Source organism: Heteronotia binoei, chromosome 17 (genome assembly GCF_032191835.1).
Source record: "Heteronotia binoei isolate CCM8104 ecotype False Entrance Well chromosome 17, APGP_CSIRO_Hbin_v1, whole genome shotgun sequence".
NCBI classification, from domain to species: Eukaryota; Metazoa; Chordata; class Lepidosauria; order Squamata; family Gekkonidae; genus Heteronotia; species Heteronotia binoei.
The window spans coordinates 25644492-25667084 of NC_083239.1; the positions used below are offsets into that span (position 1 = coordinate 25644492).

At 44.1% G+C, this 22593-nt stretch overlaps 1 protein-coding gene across 2 annotated transcripts in view; it reads right to left on the reverse strand.

The window, feature by feature from the left end:
- Window positions 1-7582, reverse strand: part of LOC132586423 (lethal(3)malignant brain tumor-like protein 4) — a 101146-nt gene extending 93564 nt beyond the window's left edge. Inside the window, exon 1 of one of the 2 annotated variants that reach the window (XM_060258506.1) lies at window positions 7519-7582. The gene's annotated coding sequence lies outside the window, so the exon portion shown is untranslated. The remainder of the gene's footprint in view (window positions 1-7518) is intronic. The other variant, XM_060258505.1, reaches the window with a different exon arrangement.
- Window positions 7583-22593: the final 15011 nt, after the last annotated feature.

A 22593-nucleotide genomic window follows, 5' to 3' on the forward strand; every position in this document is an offset into this window, starting at 1 on the left:
CTCATATGCTCCAGTAACCAATGTAACTTTGTAATACAATTTCTAGCGCCACTTCCACTTCAGAATCCAGCTTGAACATCTGGCATTTCTTGTTCCATATATGGTAACAGTCTTTGTTGTAAGATTTTGAGCATCACTTTACTTGCATGAGAAAACACAATGGTTTGATAGCTGCTGCAGTCTTTGGTGTCTTTTTTTGGAATTGGAGCATAGATGGAGCATTTCCAGTCTCTGGGCCATTGTTTTGCTTTCCATATTTGTTGGCACAATCCTACTGATTTTGATGGACTCAGTTTCTACCACTTGTAATAGCTTTGCTATACAGTAGTTATTAGTCATATCCATATTAGAGAAAGCCCAGGATTCTGAGGGAGCAATCCTAAGCAGGCCTACTCATATGTAAGATCTCCATTATTGACTGGTGCTTACTCCAAAAAAAGTATCCTTAGGATAGCAGCCTGAAGCTGCCCATGCCTCTCTGGTTGGGGATTTTCATCATCATCATCATAGTTTATTACAGTCTCAAGACCAGGATACAGTATAAACATAATATTGAGAAGTAAAAACAGACATAATATACAAAGTAAAATCTAAGTTTAAGAACCTTTAAAATGCAAATCCCGCAGTCTAAGTTAGGGATTTTAAATTTTCGAAATCTGGAAATTAGCTGTGTGGCCTTTGCAAGGTTCTTTGCAGATAAAGTCATGTCGCTCCACCATGACCTTCCAGCCAACTTTGATATAGTAAGTGAACTGGAGATTCCTTGGCCATCTCTGGGTTCAGTTTCTGATTCCTACGACTGGCTCTCTGGAACCAATGTTGACAGAGTTTGGGGTGCTGTTCAGCTGACCACCTGCCCTATGACCCATGCCCTTCATGGATGGTAAAGTACAGTGGTGAGGTGCTACAAGGCCCTCTGGGGAAGACTGTCATCCCTGGGCTCAGGGGCTTTCCCAGAGGGACTATAGGAGATGGTAGTTGTTCCACTCTTAAAAGGACCAACTTTAGATCCTATGGATCTGTCCAATTACTGCCCAGTCTTGATTCTTTCGTTTCTGGGCAAGGTGATTGAGAGCAGAGGCTGAGCAGTTCCAGCAATTTCTGGATAACACATTGGTGTTAGATCCCTTCCAGTCTGGCTTTCACCCTGGCCATGGGATGGAGACAGTACTGGTCATCCTCACAGACGATCTTCATTAGCAGTTGGATCAAGGTGGGTTGGCACTGCTGATACTTCTAGATCTTACAGCAGCGTTCAACATGGTCAGTCATACATTTCTGACTCACCACCTAACCTATGTTGGAATCCGTAAGGTAGCCTTGCAATGGCTTACCTTATTCTTCCACAGCTGGGGACAGAGGGTGGTGTGGGGTGAGGAGGTATCCCTGAGACACCCACTTGTATGTGGGGTACCACAAGAGGCACTCCTCACCCTGATACTGTTTAACATCTATGTGCGCCTCCTCATCCATCTGACATGAAATTTCAGGCTAGAGTGTCACTAGTATGCTGATGACACCCAGATGCTTCTGTTGATGTGTGACCAGCCCAATACTGTTCCTGTGAATTTAGCCAAGGGTCTAGAGGTCATGGCTGGATGGCTAAAGCAGAGTTGGTTGAAGTTGAACCCAGATAACATGGAGGTTGTTTGGCTGGATTGGGGCAAACAGCAGTCAGGTTGCCAACTCCCAGCATTTGATGGGGTGCCACTGATACTGGCACCAACTGTCAAGAACCTGGGCATTACTCTGGACACCCCCTTGTCAATGGAGGCCCAAGTTGTGGAAGTTACTAGGCTGGCATTTTTCCATCTCTGCCAGGCCCAGAAGCTGGCTCTCTAACTGTCCTACACTGAACTAGTCTCAGTAATTCATGCAATGGTCACCTCCATAACAGACTACTGTAACTCACTCTATGCGGGCCTTCCCTTGGGGTTGACCCGAAAGCTCTATCTGGCCCAGAATGCAGCCACATGGGTCCTGACTGGGACCCCTAGGATGGCACATATACAACCAATGCTACGTGAACTGCACTGGTTACCAGTGAAAAAACGGAACAAATTCAAGGTGCTAGCATTAACCTTTAAGGCTGTGGTGGACCGGTCCTGTGTCTGCTAGCTGGCCCTGCCCAGCCCTTCCCGGTATGCTAACCCGAAAGGGCTGTTTCACTCTGCTGCCTCAGGGTATTTGCTGCCACCACTGTCCCTGTCTGGGGCTCTAGTTAGGCTGGACAGCCTCCTAACCTCCCTCTGGATTCACTAGGAACCCTGCTCAAGGCTTCCCATAGAACTTTGGGGTTCCCCTGGAGAGTTGGCAACCAGCGCTTTTGTCACCTCTCTCCACTCTAGGGATTCCCCAACCTACTCCTTGCATTCCAAGTGGTTGGGGGAACTACGTGGCACAGAGGGACTCAAGATTATAACAAACAAAATATTTATTTACATTATATAACTATTTACGGATATTACAAAAAGTGAACAGAAGAAACAAATCAGTAGGAAAAAATGCTCCTTCTCTCCCTGTTACAATACTTGCCCTAGCTGGATGTCATGCAGGGCAGGCACTTTACTTAGATGGTTGCAAGTCTGACCATACCTTCTCAACTGACTAACTGCCAACTTTTACTGTCCTCCAAGACTGAAATGCCAACTTCCCCTGACAACTTTAACTGACTGACTGTTTTCCTGCCCAAAATCTCCAATATAAAATCCAGCTCCCGCCCAGAAACTGGTCTACCCTCCTGCAACCTTCTGGGAGATCAGCTGAAAAACTTCTGTCTCTCTAGGAGGCCTCCTCAGAATTGTTGCTTCCAGACAGGAGAGGAGGGGGGGGGGAGGGAAGAGATTAGGCCCAAAGTCTAACCCCAGTTTGACAGACTCCTCCAGCCAACTCCCAGACAAATTCAAGGTGCTAGTATTAACCTTTAAGGCCATTCGCAATCAGGGACCACATACCTTCAGCACCACCTCTCTCAATACATCCCCAATGGTAGTCCCTGGCCTGAGAGAGGCATGGTGGAACTCTGCCAGAGAACATCTGTGTCCTGCAGAAATTATTACCTTTCCACAGGGCCTACAAGGCAGAGATGTTCCACCAGGCCTTTGGTTGAGGACAGTGATGGGATGATGCATAAATTGGCGCTCTCGGGTTCTCCTAACCCTTACCTACCTTCAGAAGTTGGAGAATGGTAACATTCCCCTTATGTGCCATCTCCATTGTTTTAAACTAGATTTAATTGTATTTTAACTGTAATTTAATTTAATTTTGAACAGTATTTTCTAACAAGACTAATAATTGATTTAGATAGTTTTCTCCTGATGCAAGCCACCCTGAGCACTGTGTGCAGGGAAGGGTGGCCTAGAAATCCAAAGAATATATAAATTAAAAAGAGAAAGTGATCACCAAGAAACCAAATGCTGATAAAACACCCTGCCAGAAAAGAGGTGACAATCCCACATACAAATAGTGGACTACTGACCAAGTCCATCCAAATGGAGAGAAAAATGTAAGAGATTGAAATGATGGTAATAGTGTCCTTCTAGAAAAGCCTTCTTTTTTTGTTCTTTGCTATTTCCCTTTGCTTTCCTTTCTGCCACTCCTTGCCACTCTAAGGCACCGTTCAGATATAAAAGCAAATCTTGATTGGCTGCTATATGATCAAGGTGGGTAATCCTTAGGCATATACATGTCCCCTGCCTGCTAGGGATGCCAGGCAGCCTTCTGGTATTCCAAGGAGCTTTGGGGGCAGGGCACAGGGTACACATTTTATCAGATTGGACATCATTTTCACTCACTACTGTTTGTCCTACTGTCCTGGATGCAAGGTCAGGTGGGAGGGCTAGACCATGAGAAAAATGCCTGCTTGCCCTCCAGCAAACTAACAAATGATTTCCATTTAGGCTACTATGGCATTACCAGCAAGCTATACTTTGCTTTCCGCCTGCAAAACCAGGATTACAAACTGGAAATAATAAACCATTCTTTTGAAACCTCCTGGTTTGCAGGAAACACACCAACCACAGTTTACCAGAGTCTGGATGTAATGCCAAACTACAATTTGCTGTGAAGGCAGAATTCATTCACTAGATCACTGTGCACTGTGCACAAGGAGGTACTACCTGAATTCCAGAACCACTCCACCTTGTTCATATCTGACTAAGCCTTAATGAACTATTTCATCATCCCAGCTCATCCCCCAGGTACATGAACCTGCAAACGGAGACTGGTTCCACAGAAAAGCAGTGAAGTTCAAACTCTTGACTGAGTTTATAATCTTATAACAGCTTGCCAAGAGCTTCAAGAGAGCAAGCAGCTACAATCCAAGTGCTCACTTGCATACACAAGTCCTAATGAAATTAAAACTTGGATGTCACAACATCCAACTTCATGCTGGATTGTGGCCAGTGATTTCAAGACATAAGTTTATATAGCTTTAAAACAAGACCAAAAATGCCTTTAATTTTCAGTGAAAATGTATAGAAGAAGATGAAGATATTGGATTTATATCCCGCCCTCCACTCCGAAGAGTCTCAGAGTGGCTCACAATCTCCTTTACCTTCCTCCCCCACAACAGACACCCTGTGAGGTGGGTGGAGCTGGAGAGGGCTCTCACAGCAGCTGCCCTTTCAAGGACAACCTCTGCCAGAGCTCTGGCTGACCCAAGGCCATTCCAGCAGGTGCAAGTGGAGGAGTGGGGGATCAAACCCGGTTCTCCCAGATAAGAGTCCGTACACTTGACCACTACACCAAACTGGCTCCATAATTGTTAATAATTATCTTTTCTGACAATAAAACAACTTTTCCACCCTATCTTTTGCTTCAAAATAATTCATTTTTAAATGCAAATGTAGGGAGTATTAAGACACTATTAAAATATTTACTACAACAGGGAATAAAAGGATTTCAGAGGAGGTGGGAGTCTTCCACTAAAAGACTGAAGTGGACAAATCCAGCCATGCAAATCCCTCTGAGAAGTACCTAAACAAAGCACATTATAAGAGTAACAGTGTGCATATGCTTTCACATATACTGTCTCAGTAACCATCACAACAGTCCTGTAAGGCAAGTAAGTGTTGGTATACCCATGCTATAGGTGAGGGGTATAGAGAGCAGTTTACCTAAGGAAATTTCATGGCTGAGATAAGATTTCAACTAATTAATTCCAGGCTCACATGTTTAGCCAGTTATTTATGAACATGCCCAACGCCCATAGAAGAAATAAAAAAGCAAATACAATATAATAAATCACTATAATAAAAACTGAGAATTAAGCAAAAAGGAGGGGGGATAAAATTTCTACTAAGTTATTATTTTCAAACCCTGTACATGTAACCTGATGTCCCTAGGCTGTCTGAGGCCTCTTCTTATTCACAGCCTGGGAATTCCAAACACCAATTGCATGCAGGCTGTTCCAATTTCCTAATGGAATGGAAGGAAGATGCCAGTGGGTTGTAGTGGTCAGACTGTCAAGACTGAGACCAGGAGAACAATGTAAGCTACTGTGGGTCCCCATTGGGGACAAAGACAGAGAATGCATGCATTATGTTCTGCATTGCTTTTCTTCACCCTCAATTCAGGAGCGGGCAGCGGAGATGGCATCCATTTTTCCTGCCTGTTACAACCAGCCAGGCATGATGCCTGCATCCCAGACTCCCTCAGGAACAATTCACAAACTGCATTTTTGGAAGTGTATATCTAGAATAAACCTGGGGTGCAAATGCAGGATGGTGGTGCAGACAGAACTGCACTGATCAGAGAGTATGCATGTGATGAAGTGCACACAGGAGGTGTATACATTCAGGTTACCTGGGGGGGGGATCTCCTTTCCCCTTAACAGAGGCTTAATGGGATGTTATTTCCAAGGTGATGTTATTTACTTCCATGCAATTGAAAGCTTCAGCTGTCCATTTGTCTAATTTCTGTCCCATCTCCAATGGCCAATCAGAAGCCCCATTCATTTTCTAAAAACACTTGGCAGGCACCAGGGAACTGCTGGGAGGTACCATGGGCCCCATGGGCACCACATTAGGGATCCCTGCATTAAGCCTCTGTTAAAGAGACAGGGCATTTTTCTCCAGCCCCATTGGCAACCCCACATACAGAGAGTTTAAGGTTACAGCCATGTTGGTCTGCAGCATGAAACTAAGATTCAAATCCAGTATTGTCTTAAAGGCCAACAAGACTTCCACAGTGTAAGTTTTCTAGAGTGAGAGCTCGGATGAAAGATGCTCTGATGCTGCTGAGGTGCCTTGAAGACTAATAAGGATGAGATTCCCTAGAAATCTTGTTGGTCTTTAAGATGTTACTGGACTTAAATCCTACATACAGAGAGAGCATGCATGGTATAAGGGCTACAGGAAGACCAAGAAAGAACAGCATGCAACATGGAGTGCAGCAAGAATTAGAAAAATAAGAGTGTAAGACTCTTGATGTGGATCAAGAAAAAGTACAAACACTATGCACAAAACACTATGGTGAGAAAACAAAAAGATTGTACAGTAAGAGGCAGAGAGTGCACAGATGCCATGGAGTGTATAAAGTATGTGGGCTATGAGGAACTCCTAGGGCGAAGAGAAAGAAAGAGGCGCCAGATGATTAACAGAGAGATCACATGCAAACACTAGGGTAGCTGAGGGCGCACTATGTTATGTAGGGACGGACAGCAGAAGAGGCTGTGTGCATTATGATTGAAGGCTGCCTTAACTTGTGAGTTGCAGAACCAATGCAATCTATGGGCGGTAACGGGAGGGCAAGAAGGGTGCATTATGACACACAGACAGAACAAAAACACATGCGCTGTTGGAGTACGGGCAGACAGTACGGTATATTGTGGAGTAAGAAGGGTTAAGATAGACTGATATACGGGGGGGGGGGGGGATAATGGCTATTACACTGGTTTAATATGCCCCCCCCACCAGCGCCTTTCTCTGGCTGAACTGCAGCCCTTTTGCATGGAAGAGGCCCAGAGCCTTTAACCCCCCCCCCCCCGCTCGTTTTCAATCGCCGAACAATAATTTTAATTTAAAGACCCTCCCAACAGTCCGCTGGTTTCCTGCGAGGGAGGAAGAGGCGCTCGTGGGCAAAGCGTCCCCCCCCCTTCAAGATCCCCAAACCGTGAAGTTAAATTTGTTGAAGAACTTGGTAGGTGTTTGTGAGAACGAAAGGGGGAGGCAGAAAACAGCTCCCCCCTTTCGCCCTGTCCCGCTCCAAAGCGCAGAGATGGCAGAAGAACTCGCCATCCTCTTCCACTTCTAAACTTCCCCACCGGAATTTTCCCGTGAGGGAGAAGGAAGGAAGGAAGGAGGCGCCCCCTCCCTCGACACTTATGATATGCCCCCCTCCCGTCACAAAATGGCGGGAAGAGCATGAAGTGTTTATTTCACCCTCCTCTTTTCGTTCAACTCAGTTTAAGACACCGAAAGTACAAAGCAAGCAGAAGGAAGGGGGAGGGGGGGAGAAAGGAGAGGTTAAAAAGCGCTCCCGCTTTCCAGATCTTTTTTCACCACCCTGGCCACTCACCCTTGCCTACAGCCGTCTCGTCCTTTTAATTCACTTCACTAAAAAATATATATATATTTTTAAATAACATTTTCTTCAGCGGTTGACTTGGAGCGGGTACAGAGCATGCGCGGAATCACCGAGGCACGGGCCGTTCCTGCCGCGGGCCGTCAACGAAGCATTGGAGGGAGGGGCGCCAGGCTGAGGCGGAGGGAAGGCGTGGACGGATTGGTGGAGCTCTTGAACAGCGGGGGCGGGACTTACATTCAGTAGAGGGCAGGTTCTTGGAGTATTGCTTCATAAACAGTACACTAGTTACACTACTTTGGTCATGAAGTAGTGGTAACTGCAATTCTAATGATGCTTTCCTGGGGGTAAACTCCATTGGCTTACTTTTGAGGCAACCTTCTTCGGATTGCTCCCATTGGCCAGGAGGCCCTGTTTGCCGTGCCCATGTGTCTATGTGCATCCTTCTCACACCCACAAGCTCTTTCAGCAATCATGTGTAGTTGCTAGGACTGTCTGTACACCTTTTCCCCAACAGCATTTGGTAGTCCATGCAGCTGGATCACAGGGTTACCAACCTCCAGGTATGTCCTGGAGACCCCCTCAGAATTGCAAGTGATTTTAGATGGCAGAGATTAGTTCCCCTGGAGGTGTATTTTGTTATAACCCCTGGCTGCATCAGAGAGTTGTCTCTATGGCATCTCCCATCCTCCCTGTCAGGCTCTGTTCATTAATACTATTGCCAAATGCTGATTACTAACCATATTGATTAATGCCTAGATGTGCTTACTAACCCAGGGGTCAAAGTAGCAAAGAGGGAGGGGGGAAAAGTAGAGAGTAGCTTCCCAGGAATATCAAAGGTTGCCAAGTCCTCTTTGAAGTAGGAAGTATGTGCCAGATTCTCACCTCCTCCCTAGAGGCAGCAAGGACATTGCCTCCAGGAAAATGTAACCACCAACTGAAAAGATAAGGGGGGAACGTTGAGAAAACTCTCACATGCAAAAGTAGCCTTTTGTTTTGGGAATGGGGGTAGAAGCAATCGCTTTGATGTAGAATGTTAAAAGCCAATGACTTGAACTGATCTCCATCAGTTCCAATGCCTACCAAGCTGGAGTAACTCTGAAGTATCCAATAAATGCAACTTTGTTTCAAATACCAAGTCTGCTTATTTGTGAGCTTCAATGAAGCCCTGCCTGACACTCCCCAGGCCCCACACCCAAATCTCCAGGAATTTTCCAACCCAGAGTTGGCAAGCCTAAGTAGGGAAGCTGTTTTCCCTGGAGTAGTAGGCAATTGGCTGCCCTCTGAGCTCCAAGCTGTTTGCTCCTAGTGGGAGCATAAAAGTTGCACGATGTTGCAATACCAGTTCTGGCTGTATCCAGGAGTGAGGTCGCAACACTCTAGGAACTCCGTAAATCTCTTATGGTTTTATCACAAGGATAAAGGAGTTCATAGAGTGTTGTGATGTCATTTGCAGGTACTCAGCTGGATGTGTGGCATCACAATATCATACAACACCACCACCCAAGGCTAATCCCTGCTCCAAAATATTCCCGTCCCGCTGTCGTGTCTGAGGAAGTGTGCGCGCACATGAAAACTCATACCTTAAATAAAACTTTGTTGGTCTTAAAGGTGCCCCTGGACTCAACATTTGTTCCACTGCTTCAGACCAACATGGCTGCCCACCTGGATTTCTCATCCAACTGGCTACTGTAGAGGACAGGTGGTGGCTTGAAGCAAAAAGATGGGGAAGGGCATGAAGAAAGGTGGCAGGAAAGATGTGTGGATGGAGGTGGTCAGCAGCAGTGGGCCCCACCAAAGCCCTGGGCCCTGGCACCTGCCCCACAATTAGGGTTGCCAGCCTCCAGGTGGGACCTGGAGATCTCCTGCTTTTACAACTGATCTCCAGCAGGCAGAGATCAGCTCCCCTGGACAAAATGGCATTGCACTATGCTGAGGTCCCTCTCCTCCCCAAACCCTGCCCTCTCCTGGATTTACCCCCAAAGTCTCCAGGTATTTCCCAACTTAGACCTGGCAACCCTACGCCTTAGTGCAGGGGTGGGGAACCTCCATCCCGAGGGCCATATGTGGCCCTTGAGGTCACTTGGTGTGGCCCTCGGGGATTGCTGGGTCGAACTGAGCCATATGGCAGCCTCTCTGGGGCCTGGCTGGCCAGCAAGGATCGTGGGGCCCAGCAGCGCTGTGCAGCAGCCTCCCCAGGGCAGGGATCACAGGGCCCAGATGTACTGTGCAGCAGCCTTCCTGGGGCCTGACTGGCCAGCCAGAATTGCTGCGGGGCCTGGAAAAGTTACTGTCGCAGTTCGGTTTGCACTTGATTATCCCAGATGGTGTGGCCTAATATGCTAATGAGTGTGTGGCCTAATATGCTAATATTAGGGGATGTGGTCTAATATGCTGCTAAGTTCCTGCTGGGCTTTTGCTACAAAAAAGCCCTGGACCTATGCATTTGCCTAGGGCGGCAGGCCATGTGTGTGTGGGGGGGGCAAATTAGGCTCTTCCCACATGACTTCAAATAGAAAAACAATTATTAGCATTAATTTTGCTGGCCTGAATCATTTTCCCTCAGCGGAGCGCTGTTTTTTAAGTTGATAATTTTTTATAGTCCGTGAATGATGTTATAAACATCCATATGGCCCTTGGCAGGAAAAAGGTTCCTCACCCCTGCTTTAGTGTATGCTGATACCCACCCTGGCTCTCGCCAACACTGTTAGTGTGAATGGTTAGGACATTATTCATGTTATTGATTGTACTGTACTGTGGCATACAGCTTGTGTTGGAGAAAGCCCTCTCCAAATTATTAATGTAAATATGATTAATAATGCTACAGTAGCAACTCGTGCTTAGCAAAATCTTTTCCAAATTATTAATGTTACTGGTAATATTGAGGCAATTACTGGTGTTTAAGAAAGCCTTTAAGAAATTACTAATATTTATGATGATATTTCATCAACAATTTGCATTTATGAAAGTTCTTTCTAAATGGCTAATGGTAATATTGATCATGTTTGGCAAAAGCTAAGGTTTAAAAACTTTCTAAAATATTAATATTAATAACGCATCAGGAACATATCCTAAGAAAAGCTGTGTTAAATTTAGATGAAAGTGGAATAAAAATTGGTGGAAGGGATATTAACAATATGAGATATACAGATGATACCAGATTACTGGCTGAAAATAGTGAAGACTTGAAATGACTACTGATAAAGGTTAAAACAGAAAGTGCTAAAGTAGGATTACAGATGAACAACAGCTTTATCTGTTGATGGGCAGCCGACCATACACCATCAATGCTCCCTCTAAGCTGTGGAGTCTTGTGAGCAAAAATTCTACTTTGTGATAGGGTTGCCAAGTCTAACTCAGAAAATACCTGGGGGTTTTGGGGGTGGAGCCAGAAGATGTCACAGCAGTGCCATTCCCCTGAATACAGTCTTCATTTTGTCATCCCCCAGCAACTGGCTGCACTTCCACTCTCTCTCTCTCTCACACAGATACACACAGCAGCCAAAATAAACTCAGTTTGGAAGCACACACCTTGTGGTCTTACTGGGGCAATTTACTCACCACGGGAGTTGTTGACTGCTCTTTACTTAACCCAGTTTGTCAGACCAACACAGGGAAACCAGAAGTTACTATTTTAGTATGCAAATGGCTTCTTAAAGGACTGTAAAGCAAATGGAGGTTCTGAGCTCCTTCCCTTCCCTTTCAACAGGCACATTGTTCTGCAAGCTTGCCCCATCCCCGTTCAGCCTGGCTCGAAGATTTAAAGGCACACACACCTTTCTAGAAGCAGCTGTTCCCAGCATCTTCTTATGCCTTTTGAGGTTTGAAGGCACATGGAAGCTTTTGGGGAAGGATTTCCCCCCGCTGGCCAGCTGACGGAGGGCTTGAAAGAGATCTTTTGGGGATTGGCAAAGTCTACTTTGTGAGCTACTGACATTAAAGTTGTGAGTTGCTACATAAATTAGTTTGCTTTGGGGCCACTTTTTCTGAGCTAAGACAAAAATGTGTGAACCAGAGTCTAAAAAACTGTGAGCTAGCTCACACTAACTCAACTTAGAGGGAACACTGGACACCACCCCAGCAAATTTGGTTGCAGGGTTGGAGGAAGTAGTGGGATGGTTGAAACAGAGACTGAATCCTGGTAAGATGGAGGTTCTATGGCTGGGGTGGGAGTGGTGATACAGATCAGGGATGTCAACTTCTGGCCCTTGATGATATGCCCTTAAGACTGGCACCAACTGCCAAGAGTCTGGGTGTGATCCCGGATACCTCCCTATCATGAAGGCCCAGGTCACAAATATTGCCAGGCTGGCATTTTATCAGCTTCACCAGGTCAGGCAACTGGCTCCTACCTATCCCACTCTGATCTACAGTAAGAATGTGGTACAGATCAAGCCAACTGTGTAACACAAGAACAATTCATTTGTGCTAGAGGTATCAAAACAATTTATCAACAACAATTAAAGGTACAGTACACATAAGGGTTTGTAGAATCTTTTGGGCTCAAGTGCCGTGTTCTACTGGAGAAAGTTTTTCTTCCAGACTCAAAGCACAGCAGCCAAGAAGGTCAGAGCGCCTGCTCCGGCTGCAACGCCACTGAGGATGTTCTCCGCAGCTGAGAACGAAACGTCTGGAAGAAAAACTTTCTCCAGTAGAACAAGGCACTTGAGCCCGAAAGATTCTACAAACCCTAATGATGTTACCAGCCGTGAAAACCTGAAATCTTTGATAGTACACATAAGCTTCACATAAATTCACTAATATCAAAAATTAATTCACTACTCAAGTCCTTGGACATAAGTCTCTGAGTCTCCAAGCGTAATCTTGAAAGGTAGTCCTCACAAAGTGTCAGTCACCAGAGAAAAGCCACAGTTGGAACAGAGACTGGTTTTGGCTATGCGCCTTGATCAGTCATGGATTTCTTGGCAATTTAATGCTTAACGACTCCTCCTAACGCAACACAAGATTAGCCAATAAATCAAACAAATATTATCACACACCATACACCAGTATCCATACTCCACTACTCACCACAACCATCAAATTTCTCATAAACGGGGACCCCAGTCCAATTATTTCAACCGGAAAAATCTCACAGAATTTCTCAGCTGGTAACGTCCCTCCATTTCACAGTTCCTATGTCACCATTTTTAAGCATACATCATCAAATGGTTACAGCTGTTGGTATTATTCCATTTTAAAGAGGTATCACAGTTCCATTACATTCCAATATAAACATAGCTAAAATCATTTCAGAAACACTTCCTATTACAAAAATACAGATAAGTCAAAGTTTTGATTCAATCCCATTGGCGCCATTGTTTTTAAAGTGTGTATCCAATGATATTCACGTCTTAGTAAATGTCTTTGGATATCTGTTCGTACAAAAGGATGGGCATCAAATTTCTCTAATACTAGAAAATAAAAATCATTCGGAGAATGCTGGGCATCCATAAAATGTTGGCAGAGGGGAACATCTATTTTTTGAGTTTTCAGACGTGAACGGTGCTTACAGATCCTAGTACGGATCATCAGTGCGCACTGATTAATTAATTTTGCCACACTTTACGAAAAAGTTAAATGCATCGACCAAGTGTGCAAGCAAAATAATTTTTGTTGTTCAGTCGCACAGTCAAGTCCAACTCTTTGCGACCTCATGGACAAAGGCACGCCAGGTCCTCCTGTTTTCCACCATCCTCAGAAGCCTGCTCAAATTCATGTTTGTTATGTCAGCAACACTGTCCAACCATCTCATCTTTTGCCGTCCACTTCTTCTTTTGCCTTCTGTCTTTCCTAGCATCAGGATCTTCTCCAGGGAGTGCTCCCTTCTCATTGGCCAAATTATTTGAGCTTCAGCTTCAGCATCTGACCTTCCAGGGAACAGTCTGGGTTGATTTCCCTTAGGACTGACTGATTTGATCTTCTTGCAGTCCAAGGGATTCTCAAGAGTCTTCTCCAGCACCACATCTCAAAAGCATCTATTCTTCTGCGCCTTCTGCCAACTCTCACAGACATACATTACTACTGGGAATACTATCGCTTTGACTATACGGACTTTTGTTGGCAGGGTGATGTCTCTACTTTTTATTATACTGCCCAGATTCACCATAGCTGTCCTCCCAAGGAGCAAACGTCTTTTAATTTCATAGCTGCAGTCACCATCTGCAGTGATCCTGGATCCCAGAAATGTGAAGTCTGTCACTACTTCCATGTCTTTCCCTTCTATTTGCCAAGGTGTGAAGGGGCCAGATGCCATGATCTTAGTTTTTTTGATGTTGAGTTTCAAGCCTACTTTTGTACTCTCCTCTTTCACCCTCAACAAGAGGTTCTTTAGGTCCTCCTCACTTTCTGCCATTAGAGTAGTGCCATCTGCATATCTGAGGTTGTTGATGTTTTTCCTGGTCATCTTAATTCCAGCTTGTGCTTCATCCAGGCCAGCATTCCGCATGATGTACTCTGCATATAAATTAAATAAACAGGGTGACAGTATAGATCCTTGTCGAACTCCTGTTCCTATTCTAAATCAATCAGTTGTTTCATATCCCGTTCTGACAGTTGCTTCTTGACCCTTATACAGGTTTCTCAGGAGACATGTGAAGTGGTCTGGTACTCCCATATCTTTAAGGACTTTCCAGAGTTTGTTGTGATCCACACAATCAAAGGCTTTAGCATAGTCAATGAAGCAGAAATAGACGTTTTTCTGATACTTCCGTGCTTTCTCCATAATCCAGCGAATGTTGGCAATTTGATCTCTAGTTCCTCTACCTCTCCGAAACCCAGCTTGAACTTCTGGTAGTTCCTGATTGACATACTGCTGAAGCCTAGCTTGTAGGATCTTTAACATGACCTCGCTGGCATGTGAAATGAGTGCAATGGTGCGATAGTTTGAACATTCCTTGGCATTACCCTTCTTTGGGATTGGAATATAAACCGATCTTTTCCAATTCTGTGGCCACTGTTGTGTTTTCCCAATTTGTTGACATAATGTGTGCATCACTTTAACAGCATCGTCTTTTATGACTATGAATAGCTCAAATGGGATACCATCATCTCTGCCCGCTTTGTTGTTAGTAATGCTTTCTAAAGCCCATTTGACTTCACTCTCCAGGATGTCTGGCTCAAGGTCATCGATTTCACTGTCATGGTTGTCCAGGACATTGAGATCCTTCTTGTATAATTCTTCTGTGTATTCTTGCCATCTCTTCCTGATCTCTTCTGCTTCTGTTAGGTCCCTACTATTTTTGTCCTTTATCATGGCCATCTTTGCACGAAACGTTCCCTTGATTTCTCCAATTTTCTTGAAGAGATCTCTTGTCCTTCCCATTCTATTATTTTCCTTTATTGCTTTGCATTGTTCCTTCAGGAAGGCCTCCTTATCTCTCCTTGCTGTTCTCTGGAAATCTGCATTCAGTTGGGTGAATCTTTCCTTTTCCCTTTCCTTTTCGCTTTCCTTCTTTCCTCAGCTATTTGTAAAGCCTCATCAGACAGCCACTTTGCTTTCTTGCATTTCTTTTTCTTTGGGATGGTGCTGATTGCGGCCTTCTGTACAATATCCCAAACCTCCATCCATAGTTCTTCAGGCACTCTGTCTATCAACTCTAGTTTCTTAAACCTATTCTTCAACTCCACTCTATATTCATAAGGCAAAAGAATAGTGTACCTTATAAAATATGCATGTTCCAGGCTGTATATGGGGTCCTCGGTAAGGGCAGTCTGTACTAGGATCTATGAGCACTGGTCACGTCTGATGCTCCCCTTTGCCAACATTTTATGGATGCCCAGCGTTCTCCAAGTTAGAGCCCAATGGCACCTTTAAAACCAACAAATTTTTATTCATGGTGTCAGCTTTTTTGTACAGGCACACTTCATGAGACAAACTGGAATGAAACTTACTAGTCCATACATATAAGGCAAAGGTTAAACAGCAAATTAGCATACACTCGTACAATATAATTGAGCCCCCCAATCTCAAACAACTTTTCACCCACAATAATGCAGCATCTATTTTGAACACAGACTTTGGTACCAGAGCTTGCAATAAGCCCAAAGGTCAACCTTGCTGCCACATACACCTAGACAACACCATCACTGGACCTAACGACATCAACTACATCATCTCAGGCTCATTCACTTGCTCATCTTCTAACATTGTATATGCATTAAGTGCCAACAATGCCCTTCGGTTCTCTACATAGGACAGACAGGTCAAACCCTACACCAAAGGATAAATGGATGCAAATCTGACATCAGGAATCACAAAACTGAGAAGCCTGTAAGAGAACATTTCAACTTTCCAGGACATTAAATGGGTGACCTCAAAGTAGCTGTTTTAATGCAAATGAACTTAACAGAATGGAAAGGGAAATTGCTGAATTACAAATTATTACAACACTTGGAACAAACACCTCCCCAGGACTCAACGGAGATATTGCTTTTTTATGTTTGCATCTGTTAAAGCATTTCATTATATTGTATGGTGATTTGGTGTTCAACCTCTGCCTTATATGTTTGGGCTGCTAAATTTCATTCCAGTTTATCTGAGGAGGTGTGCCTGCACACAAAAACTCACACCCTGAATAAAACTCTGTTGATCTTAAAGGTGCCACTGGACTCAAACTTGGTTCCAGCTATTAGCACTCCTTACTCCTTCCCCCCCTCTCCAAGTGAGGCAGCAATGCAATTGGTTATGTTTGCATCAACTCTTAGGCAGATTGTTGTTTTACTGTGCTGTTTTACTGTGTTTTTAATTGATCTGACTTATATGTTCTTTGGCTGGATCTTATGTTATTTATTTGTTTGTTTTCTTTTTATTTGTACCCCACCCTCCCTACGAAGTGGGCTCAGAGCAGCTTACAAGTCATGTAATCATGATAAGAACCAGAGATAAAAATTTAAAATCCAGACATCCAAATTCAATTCTAAGCTAAAAAACCAAAGTTATCAACAATAATAACACAAAAATTGTTATACATTACCCTGACCCCTGTTTTTACAGGGGAGGGTGATTCAAAATTTAATGAAGAAGAGGAGGAGGAGGAGGAGCTAGTGAGGAATTACACAACCTTTAGGCTAATGATGAAGAGACTGAAATTGTTAAAGATTTTCTATTCCTTGACTCAATCATTAACCAAAAGGGAGACTGGAACCAAGAAATCAGAAAGTGATTGATAATGGGAAGGGCAGCCATGATGAAGAAACTAGAAAAGATCCTTAAATATAAGGATTAGGGATGGACATAGACCAGGAAAATGGAGGTCTGTGGAGGTTCGAGGTTTGTGAATTTCACGAACCATGAATTTCCACAGACTTTCTTGGTTTATGAACCAGTTTGTGGTTCATGAGGTCTGTGGGGACCTGGAAGTGGGCACAGAAATACATCTTGAGCTCAGTCACATGGACCACTCCAATGGATCAAATGGGACACTGCCCAAAAATCCTGGTCCACGGGCAGTCTGTCAGAACCACAAATGGACAGACCATGAACTGGACCCTGATTTGTGACAAAATTAGATCTGTGGACAGTGTCACTGGTAACTAAGATCAAGACAATTAATACTATAGTTTTTCCCATTACTATGTATGGGTGCGAAAGTTGGACAGTGAAAAAAGCAGACACAAAGAAAATTGGTTCATTTGACTCACTTGAAATGTGGTGTTGGCAGGACCGGACCTAGACTGTTTGGTACCCTAGGCAAGGCTAACTACTCTCCCCGCCTCGATAACCAATTCTATCCTTTGGGCCCATAGGATAGAATGGAGAGATTGGGCTGTGGCTGCATTATGGCCCTAGAGAAGGGTTTAAAGTTTATAAGCCCTTCTCTAGTGTTATGCTGCAGCGACAGCCCAATCTCTCCCCATAGGATAGAATGGACCCCATTTCCCCCCCCTGCTTTTGTACCCCAGGAAGCAAATGCAAGAAGAAAGCCCCACCTCTTGGAGACTCCAAGAGGCACCGGGAGGAGGGAGATCTTTTTCCTGCTTTTGCACCCCAGAGTGCAAAAGCAGGAAGAAAGCCTTCCGGTCCAAGGGGTCCAAGTCTGTGCCCCTGGACCAGCGGCACCGGATGTGATCACCTAAGTCACTTACTGGGAGATCTGGCTCTGGGTGTTGGAGGAGAGTTCTATGGATACTGTGGGCCACCAAAAAGTGGGTTCTAGATCAAATCAAGACTGAACTCTCCCTGGAAGCTAAAATGACTAAACTGAGGCTATTATACTTTGGTCACATTATGAGACGCCAAGAGTCACTATTAAAGACAAAACTACTAGGAAAAGTTGAAGGCAGCAGGAAAACAGGAAGACCCACTGTGAGAGGGATTGAGTCAGTCAAGAAAGCCATGGCTCTTGGTTTACAAGACCTAAGCAAGGCGATTAACAATGGGCCATTTTGGAGGACATAATTCAAATGAACCAATTCATAGGCAACTTGATGACACACAGCACATCAGAAACAACATATATTTCAGAAAGCTTTTTTCAAATTATTAATGCTAATGTCAATAATGATGGCACACATCACATCTGGAACAACATAAATTTAAGTAAGTTTTTAAAAAGTATTAATGCTAAATGTCAATAATTATTCACCAATAGCTTGTATTTTAGAAAAGCTTTCCCATATTATAAATACTGTTGCTTTGGTGACAGTTTGTATTTCTGTATATACACATACATGAATGGTCAAGTTGCAACCATCCAGCAACAGGCTTTCAAGGCAAGTGAGAAGCAAAGGTGGTTTGCCATTGCATTCCTTTGCAGGGTCTTCCTTGGTGGTCTTCCATCCAAGAACGGACCCTGCTTAGCTTCTGAGATCTGATGAAATTGGCCTGTACAATACCATTCCACATAAGCCTGCTTTGGTGGGGAGGGCGGGATATAAATCCAATAAACCTAAAGCTGTGGCTTGTAATTAAGATATGCATTTCTGAATTATTAATGTTAATATGCATAATGTCTTGACAACAACTAGTATTTATTTAGTATCAGAGATATCTTTGAATAGTGAAAATGACTTCGTAAGCAGTGGGGTCAAAAGGCTGGAAAAGTATTTTGTATTATAAATGGAACAGGGTTAGGCTGTTATCTTTTATTCTTTTGTATTATGTTGTTTGTATAGCATTATTTTGTAATTTTCTATTCCATGTATATATGTGTGTATGTATTATCAGTAGTATGTACTAACTGTTTTCCCTTCGTTGTTTGTTGCATATATTATACCATTTTTATTGCATTGTCAATGAGAAAAATGGACTATAAGTGAAGTAAACACACACACACACACACACACACATATATCCTTCCTCCCCTCCCTCAATCAAAGGAGGAAATGTAATGTAATGAGATCCCTGGCCTGTTCACCACCAATGTTACATCTAAGCTGTAGTGTCTTGTGAGCAAAAATTATACTTTTTGAGCTACTGGCATTAAAATTGTGAGCTACTGCATAAATTAGTGTGCTCTGGAGTCATTCTTCCTGAGCTAAGACAAAAATGTGTGAGCTGGAGGCTAAAAATCTTTGAGCTAGCTCACACTAACTCAGCTTAGAGGGAACACTGGTCACCACACGTGTGCTTTGCCATGACAGTTAAAAGTTCTGCAAAGATATAGTGTGCATTCTTGATTAGGGCGTTGATATGGTCTAATGTGTTCAATGAAGCTGTCAACAGCTTGCACAAAATGGTTTAGCCAGATCCATTTCTTTCCCCAAATATACACCTAGGGCTTTTGAGCATATACTACAGTTTTTAATGACTCGGGATGTTTGGCACGCTGTCATGATTGCTATGCCACTTTGATTTTTGTTCCCATTCCATTTGTTCGAATGGCTTACCTCCATAATTGGAAATGCTTTATTCCTCAGTTATGTTTGAATAGTAAAACAATAACTACACCCACACACTCACACACACATAAAATGATCTCCCTCCCTCCTTGGAGCTGTAAAATACACACAATAAAAACAAAGCCTCCAGCAGGCCAGAAGCTGTGACAATTTAAATGAAATGGGATCCAAAGAAGATTATAAGAGAGTAGTTAAATGGTTCACTTGAAGTCCATGTAAAAATAGTCTTGATTGCTAGAATGAGATACTTTTAAAACTCGCTATTAAAATTCACCTGAAGCAAGGACATATTTTTTCCCCCTTAATCCTTGTGGATTATTTGCCTTTAGGTTCCTGATCCTTTAACAGTTGTATAGTTCCTAAGTAGGGTTGTCAACCTCCAGGTGAGGCCTGGAAATCCCCTGCTAATACATCTGGTCTCCCGACAATAGAGATCATTTTCCCTGGAGAAAATGGCTGCTTTAGGATTCCATGGCATTGTACCATGCTGAGGTGTCTCCAGGACTTTTTTGGTATCAGGAACTCCTTTGCATATTAGGCCACACATCCCTGATGTATCCAATCCTCCTAGAGCTTACAGTAGGCCCTGTACTAAAAGCCCTGTAAGCTCTTGAAGGATTCCCTACATTAAGGGTGTGTGTCCTAATATGCAAAGGAGTTCCTGCTACAAAAAAAGTCCTGGGTGTCTCCCATCCCCAAACCCTCTCCAAAAATCTCCGGATGTCTCCCAGCCCCAAACCGACACCCTATTTCTGAGTCTTGGTCCGTATATATACGAATGCATACATATTTCAATTTAATCGGTTTTTTACAAAAAGGACTGAATTGCATCCACTCTCCTGAAGTGAGATCCATCAAACCAGAGCTTTTTTTGTAGCAGGAACTCTTTTGCATATTAGACCACACACCCTGATGCAGCCAATCCTCCGAGAGCTTACAGTAGACCCTGTAAGATCTTGGAATCTTGGCTACATAAGAGGGTGCGGCCTAATATGCAAAGACGTTCCTGCTACAAAAAAAGCCCTGCATCAAGCTGAGTTATCATATAACCCATGCTGAAGTTACTTGTGTGAGATCAGCCTGGGGTTTGCCTAATATGTAAGCTCTATGCTATATTTCATGAGGGAGTATATCATATAACTCTCTGGTTCGTAACAGAAGCCTCTGACATCAGAGCTGGATCTTTGTGTGGGATTGGTGAAATGAGCTCATCACTCTTAGAGAGGAGGCTAGCTTAGTTCCAGCTCCATTTGCAAATAAGTGGTTCTAGATAAAATCAGGCCTGAACTCTCCCTGGAAGCTAAAATGACTAAACTGAGGCTATCATACTTTGTGGGTGCTTTCTACAGAACCCTTGGTCTAAAGGAGTTTTCCAGAAAATCAACGAATAATTTCCCCCTTTCTTCCATAATACTCATAAAGCCTCATGGTGCAGAGTGGAAAAGCTGCAGTACTGCAGTCCGTGCTCTCTGCTCATGACCTGAGTAAGATCCTGGCGGAAGCTGGGTTCAGGTAGCCGCCTCAAGGTTGACTCACCCTTCCATCCTTCCGAGGTCGGTAAAACGAGTATTTTGCACTTGCCTACGTTAAACTACATTTGCCACATTGACACCCACTTGCTTAGTCTCAACCAGGGGTGGCCAAGCCAGGACTCAGGAGCCACATGCAGCTCTTTCACACATATTGTGCGGCTCCTGGAGGTTGAGGCTTGAGTAAGTGTGCATGCATAGCATTGGGACCTCAGTCAGCCTCTGAGTGCCAACCTATAGGTAGGCAACTATTTCCACCATATGTGAAGGAGGGGGGAATAGACAGACTGGCAAGCTCTTCCCCTCCACCACAGAGATCACCCAGACACCTAGAGCAGGAAAAGAGAGTGCAAGAGCTGAGGGAGAAAATTGAGCACGTAGGGGAGGGAAGCTATTGGCTGAGCTGCTGAGTCCAGTATTAAGAGTTTTAATAGACATGTGTGTGTACATGTTGCGGCTGTCAAATATCTGACATTTATTCGTTGTGACTCTTACATTAAGCAAATTTGGCCACCCTTCGACACTTGACAGATCCCTCATAGTCCTCTCTGGTTCTCTGCTGGAATGGCCTTGGGTCAGCCATAGCTATTGCAGGAGTTGTCCTTTAAAGGGCAGCTGCTGTGAGAGCCCTCTCAGCCCCACCCACCTCACAGGGTGTCTGTTGTAGGGGGAGAAGATATAGGAGACTGTAAGCCGCTCTGAGTCTCTGATTCAGAGAGAAGGGTGGGGTATAAATCTGCAGTTTTCTTCTTCTTCTTCTCCTCCTCCTCCACCCTGAACAACATCTGCAAACTTTGTCACTTCATTGCTTACTCCCAATTCCCAAATTCATGAACAAGTTACCAAACCCTGCGATACCCCACTGCTTACCCCCACCCACTGTGAAAACTGCCCATTTATACTCACTTTCTGTTTCTAGTTAATTGACCAGGCCTTGTCCTCTTATCTTAGCTGAGTTTACTTAGGAGTCTTTGATGAGGAACTTTATCAAAAGCTTTCTCAAAATCAAGTTGTGCACCATTGCTGTGTTAATTACTCTACAAACAGAAGTGTCCATGGCAGAGTCGGGATTTGAATCTGGGTTTCCCAGATCCTAATGCAACACTCCAATTGCTATACCACACTGGCTCTTCTAACCCAGCCAGCTGAGATAATGCTCTCTCTCTCTCTCTCTCCCTCTTTCTCATATTTTTTTATTTTATTTTATCTTCATGTGTGTGTGCATGTGAGTGTGCACCTGGAAATCATGGCAACTTCTGGTGACTGACCCCTACTGGGAACCTGGAGGATATTCAGAAAAGTGACTGAGTAAAGCCTGCTGCTGCCCTCCCAGCTCTGGTATTCTAAGGAGGTCTCCAGATACTTGCCAGAGTCAACCCTACTTAGCTTCCAAGGTTTGATGAGATCGGGCATATGCTAATTTAGCTTAGAGGGAACGCTGTTTACAACTGTAGTTCCCAAATGCAAGTAGATTCAAAGCATTTTATGGAGGTTCCATGTGCATCCAGGACCATGATAAGGACGACGGCCTCCTGGGGTGCTGTATTGGGCACTCCCATGTGACTTGGTGATGTTACCAGTGCAGCGGGGGGGGGGGGGGTGCCAGAAGTTAGCCTTGCCTAGGGTGCCTGACAGTCTAGGGCCAGCAATGGATAGACTGTTTGTAGTACGTGTTGTTGAGTTGCTACTAATTTATAGC